Source organism: Myotis daubentonii, chromosome 1 (assembly GCF_963259705.1).
Source record: "Myotis daubentonii chromosome 1, mMyoDau2.1, whole genome shotgun sequence".
NCBI classification, from domain to species: domain Eukaryota; kingdom Metazoa; phylum Chordata; class Mammalia; order Chiroptera; family Vespertilionidae; genus Myotis; species Myotis daubentonii.
This window is the reverse complement of record NC_081840.1, coordinates 57,811,995-57,818,270: the sequence shown is the minus strand read 5'-3', so window position 1 is coordinate 57,818,270 and position 6,276 is coordinate 57,811,995. Positions and strand designations below refer to the sequence as shown.

Genomic DNA, 6,276 nt, shown 5'->3' with positions numbered 1-6,276 from the left:
TGGCCAGCCACCAGCAGGCCTGGCTGGCCTATAAAAGCTTTCATTTTTGCCCCTTTGAGGGTGCCTTCTTGTCCCTCGGATACTTAATCCATTGTCTTCTGATGGTATTTGATATCCTCTCCAATGAGAGTTTGCTTTAAAGTATAAAACAAATCATCAATGAAAAGTCTTCTAGACCTTGATCACTTAAAGTCTTTCAGGACATGAGTCAAGGGGTGGGGGTGCAGAAGATTGTGGGACCAGAGTTCTACCAGGGGGCCCTCAGATGCTGTTGTGTAGGGGCTGCATGACACCCACCCTGAGCCTGTCTTGTCGAGGAGGCAGAAAGGGCAAGGCCGGGTATCATTCCTGTAGCAAGTCATTTCTCTAAGAGATTTCCCACCCTTCACTTTTTTTATTTTGGTATTTTATGTTGAATTTACTCCTGGCCTATAAGTTTTTGTTTCTTTAGTATTTTCTGGGATATCTTTTTCTTCTGTGCAACTCCTCTTCTGGTTTAGGGACAATCTGCTCTTTTTCAGTAACAATCATCTCAGTGTGGCAGAGAGAGCTCATGGGTGGATTAACCCACCCATGCTCTGTAAAGTTCTATGCTGAATCTTGGGAGCTTTGATCAGCTGGATGTGCTCAATGACCAGAGAATCAACATCTAACCCCTTAAGTCAGCATTGCTCTCTGCATTTTTAAGCACGTGCAGCAAAAATTCAGTACTCTTTTTCCGCCAACCCTGTGTCCAGCCCCACTATTTGGCCTGGGCACACCTACCAACTCCACCATTGTAATGACAGAATGGTACACATTGCTTCTATAGAGTGACATCCTTCAGATACTTGGCTTTTTGGATATGTATACCCTTGATGTCCTGGGAATTTTCGCAAGTGTTCTTAAAGTGAACATGAAGATTTGAACCTCTTGATTTGTATGATTTTGTGGGGTTTTCTGGGTCAAGTGAATAGTGAACTATTTTCAGAGGTCACTTCTGAATACTTTCAGGAAGAGCTCCCACCCCTTCACTTTCAGTTCAGTTTTGCAAGACCTAATGTGTTGTCTCATTGTGAAACAGATAAGACAGAAGAATTTTTCAGTCCAATTTTGGCTTTTAACCTGAGGGAAAATGCAGAAGTGACAGTGTCACAGGAGCAGGATTTGGGGCCAGGGGCCTGAGTTCAAGTCTCAGCTTGTGGCTAACCAGCCAGCCATGTGACCTCATTCACTTCCAAAGCCTCCTTGAGCCCTGGCTGACAAGTGAATTCTACCTCAGGACACTGAGGTATGGATTAAAGTGAAAGTTTCAGAGTTATGTACCAGTGCTGCTTGCTGTCGTTTCTCCGGCTTATGGTTTCTGTGGCACATGGAATGATATGACCCTGTGACACTGGAAACAATGACAGGTCCCCAAGTGGGGCTGCTTAGGGCATCCCTGATGCCACCAGCCAGAGAGGCCACTAAACCTCTTTCTTGTGGTAAGATCCAGAGTCATTCCTGAGCCTTGGTGTCCAAGATATTATCATGCTGAGATCCCAAGAGGCCTTGTTTTCGGCTCACTTTCATTTTGTAAGGGCTGTAACAAACCAGTCCTATAGGGAAAACACTCAGCTGCCTCTGCAATGGGATGTCTTCATTAGTACCACACCATAAATTCCTCCGTGGCAAAGACATCTCGTTGATCTGTAGCCCCTATGAAGGCTACCATGAGTGCCTGGAACCTGTAAATGCTCAGTAAATGTTGGCAAATGAACAGGGTTAGCAGGTTAAGTTTTTTGTTTTTTTTTTTTTTTAGGGCTGAGGTCATTAAAGAATGACGCATTCACATAATCCAAGAGGAATGTTTCCTTATTCTGTGATTCCAACTGCCAGCTTTCAGCAATGCAGCAGCCCCTATCCACCACCCAAACAGTCAGATAAGAGCAGCATTTCTGCCCTTTTCTGGTGAGCTTATCTGTTGTTTAATGAACAAGCTGTGAGGCCACAGAGATGGCCTAGAGCAAGGCCAGTCTCTGGCAAGGCAGCCAATGGCTGACCCCAAGTGCTAGGCTTATTTAACCTCTCTGGACCTCCTTTATCTATAAAACAAGGGGGCTGGGCCATATGAGCTCTTCTAGCTCTGTGTCTGATGTCCAACATTTTTACCCTTTATCTTATCTTCTCCTCCAGAAACTCCCCAGTACTTTTGCCCTGCTTCATCTTCGTTCATTGTCTCTTTCTATACCCAGTGCCTTTGGGCCCCAGTCCCAGAGCTAACCTGGGATAGCAGGGAACCCAGGGTGCAAATGGCCAACTTTGTCCATTTTCTCAAGTTCTTCTCATTCTCTCTAGAGCAGCGGTTCTCAACCTGTGGGTTGCGACCCCTTTGAGGGTCGAACGACCCTTTCACATGGGTCGCCTAAGACCATCGGTAAACACATATATAATTTCATATTGTTTTTGGGATTAATCACTATGCTTTAATTATGTTCAATTTGTAACAATGAAAATACATCCTGCATATCAGATATTTACATTATGATTCATAACAGTAGCAAAATTATAGTTATGAAGTAGCAACGAAAATAATTTTATGGTTGGGGGTCACCACAAAATGAGGAACTGTATTAAAGGGTCGTGGCATTAGGAAGGTTGAGAACCACTGCTTTTGAGCCTTGGACCCATTCTGAGAATCTAAAGAAAGCCATGGAACAGCACCCTGGAGAGATACACTCAGAAATCAAGTGCAGTGCTTTGAATATAATTCTGGGTTCTGGATCCCCCTAAGACCCACCCACCCACTTTAAATGAACAATTTGGGTTAAGTTCCTTTCTTTATCTTCCAGATCAGATTCCCAATGCCCCAGAGGCTCTTTCTATATCAAAACCACCTTCAGTGACCAGTGAACTATGGTGTCCATTTTATAAGTGAATGGAATTTTCTTTGGGCATTTTACATTTCACCTGGACCCTGAATATGGGTGAAGATTTAATAAGGTGATAGATTATGCAGCCAATGGAACCAAGGAGAAAGATTTAAGGGGAGAGTAAGGATCATGTCTGATAACCTGAAGTCCCATCTGTGGCCTACCTTACACTGACACTCTCCATGGCCACACTTTAGCCCTCAGTGGGCATTAAGGCTCATTGGATCTCTGGGCTTCTGCCATGGAGAGTCCCATCTCATTGAGAGTATACATGTGCAGACCTCTGTGTTCACTCCCAAAATGAGTATCTTCAATGCCCTAACCACTATTTCAGGCTCTAGCAATTTAGCAATGAACCGAATGAGGTTGTAGAGGCATAAAACAACCATGGGAAGAGAGGAGAAAATTATCATCCTGGGAAAGTTGGGTATGGCTTGAGACAGGCCAGTAAGCCAGGACAAGTGGGTTAGGGAAACTGAGGCAGATAGTTAAAGGGCCAAGCAGTTTGCAGCCATATAACAAATCACAAAATCCTGTCTTCCCTAAACCAGGGACACTTAAGAGCAAATGGTTTACACTTCTCCTCAACCTGAGGCTAAGTAGCTTAAATCACCCTACTCAGGGAGATAGCAGAAATCTAGTTCGTGCCATTTGTGCCAACCACACCCAGTGACAGGTGAAGTTAAGGGAATAAATCTCATTTTGGCACATCCGCACAAAGCCCCTAAACTCCCAACCTTTAAGACAAAAGACCCAGGACATGTATCCCACCCATGAGCACACCCACACCTTTCTTCCCTCTTAGGCATGCACCTCCTCAATTCTAAGGGTCCCCATCAGACTTGCAAGAAGGGGAGTAATGGGCAGCAGCCGCTTATCCCAGGTTAACCCCCTGAACTTTTCCCCAAAGTCCCCTTTTCTCTGTCTTTCCAGTGAGCCAGAGAAGGGCCACCTAGGCTCATTTATTTCCTATGACATTTCTAGAGCCAAAGCAGCCCTGCCTAGTCCCTCTCCCATTGCTTCTATCCTAGGCCTTCCTGTTTTACTGTCCCAAGCTTTAATAGACATACTCTCAACATCACCTGAAGTCATGCCATGAAATCTTTCCTGCACGAAGTCTAGAACCCTCACACTACCAGCCAGCCGGAGACAGACCTGCTTCCAGCCTGGTTCCTGTTTGTTAACATAATGAGCCGTCCTAGAAGGAGAAGCATTATTTTACAAGGTATCAAGTTAAGGGAAAGGCATTGCAGGCTGAGGGAGAATGGGAAGAGGACTGATGGGAAACTCAAAGGGGCTTCTGCATCTCTCCCCGTGCATGCATTGCTACAGCTCTACTTCAATTTCTTCATCAGAAAAATGGGGAACATAGTAGTGTTTTGTTATATTATTGATTTACAGAGAGAGAGGAAGGGAGAGGGAGAGAAAGAGAAAGATCTATGTGAGAGCAGAACATCAAGGGGCTGCCTCTTGCACATTCCCTACGGTGGTTCGAGCCTGCAACCTAGGTATGTGTCCTGACTGGGAATTGAACAAGCAACCTCTTGGTATAGGGGACAACCCCCAACCAACTGAACCACACTGGTCAGGGCCATAATAGTGTTTCTTGACCTGGTAACTGTGAGTAAGAAATGAGTTAAAGCATATTGGGGCCTTATGGGAGGAGCTAGCACATAGAGTTCAATACAACAAGAGCATAGGTAAGGGGCAGTCCTAGAAGTCGCTGGAAGAAGCAGTCTTTGGACTGTAGCAGTGTCCTCAGGGGCCACTGTAGACTGTGTGCTTTTGGTTAGGTCACTTTACCTCTCCTGGGTACTCTGAGGAATAAGGTGGTCTGTTGGTGGCCTGGAGGTTAGTCGTTCTATGACCCTTTATCATGTGAGATGCTGAGGTGGCCTGAACAGAATTGTGGAACAGTTGACATTAGCCTTGAGTGCCCCTCCTCACCCCCGGTTCTTTTTCTATATCATTTCCCCACATTTCCTATCTACCCACTTTCTTCTTCCCAGACAGAGGCAATTGCTTCACCAAAATAGTCTCTGGGGCTAATACTTCAACTTGTTCTGCCCTCACTGGGATATTTTTATTTTAGTAGGTGCCTGGAGCAGTTCTTTGGGGCACAAAAGAAATGTTTAGCACTCTTAGCTCTATGAGAGCCTGTAGTCTAATAGAAGAAAAAACCACACTAATAAGCATGATACTGTTGACAAATCCAAAGAAATATTAGCATTGAGATGTGGCCAAACAAGGCTTTGTGTGAAAGGTGGGACTTGACCTGGGCTTTGAAATGTGGTTGGGATTTTTATGGTGAGTAGAGGAGGGACTTTATAAATGCTTGGAGGTCAGAATGAGTAAGGAGGAATGAATAGGCAGCTGAGAGTAATGAGACTCAAGAAGCTGATTTCATGCTGGGAAATATTACTATCTACTGGTGGAACTGTAAGTAGGGTTGGGAGTCTGAGGGAAGATATGGGAGAGGCATTGGTCTCTGGCTTTTAGTTTGATCGTGTATTTCTATGCTAGGAAAATAGCATACATGTCCTCCCATACAAGGAAACTAGAGGAAATTTTAAGGGTTGGGGGGCAGGAGAGAGGGGAGTAAGAGATCAACCGAAGGACTTGTATGCATGCATATAAGCATAACCAATGGACATAAGACACTGGGGGTAGGGAAGGCCAGGGGATTGTCAAGGGCGGGGGGAAAAAAGGAGACATATGTAATACTCTTTGTAATACTTTAAGCAATAAAACAATTAAAAAAAGAGAGAAAATAGAAAATTCTGTTAGCTAAACTGCCTATGTAGGTACTAATAGTAGATAGAGGCAGGTATCTTCAGAACTAATTTGAGCCTTGCAAAAATATTTTAAATTTATATCATATTTACCTTACATCTCATTGTCAATAAGAACTGAGTTTGATCATCCATATTTTCTGCCACATTGGCTTCAAATGACCATTTGCTACTTCCCAAATCAAGTCTGTGGATGAAAGAATTGGTCACACTGGGTGTGACTTTTATACTCTGAAAATTCAGGCAGTCCTCTTCAGTTCTAGGATATTCTTGGCTAATCTTTGTTTAAATATTGCCTCCCCTCCATGCTCACTAGTTTTATTACAATATTAGACAAATGTTGGGTCTTATGGGTCCATCCTTTATGTTTCTTACCTGTTTTCCATATTTCCCATCTATCTTATTGTGCTGCATTCTGATATAATTTCTTGATTGAATCTCCCAGCTCTTCAACTGTTATTTAGTTTTTCAGTCCTTCCAATGAGTTTTATGTCAAAAATATTAATGTCTATTATCTGTTCTTTTTTTTCTATGGATGCAACAACTGCTGCTATCTCTGAGGCTATTAATTCAGCATATGCTCCAGTCCGGTT

General features: G+C 43.7%; 1 pseudogene; it reads right to left on the bottom strand.

The window, feature by feature from the left end:
* Window positions 1–447: 447 nt before the first annotated feature.
* LOC132214925 (large ribosomal subunit protein uL22-like) lies at window positions 448–2,184 on the bottom strand (annotated as a pseudogene).
* Window positions 2,185–6,276: the final 4,092 nt, after the last annotated feature.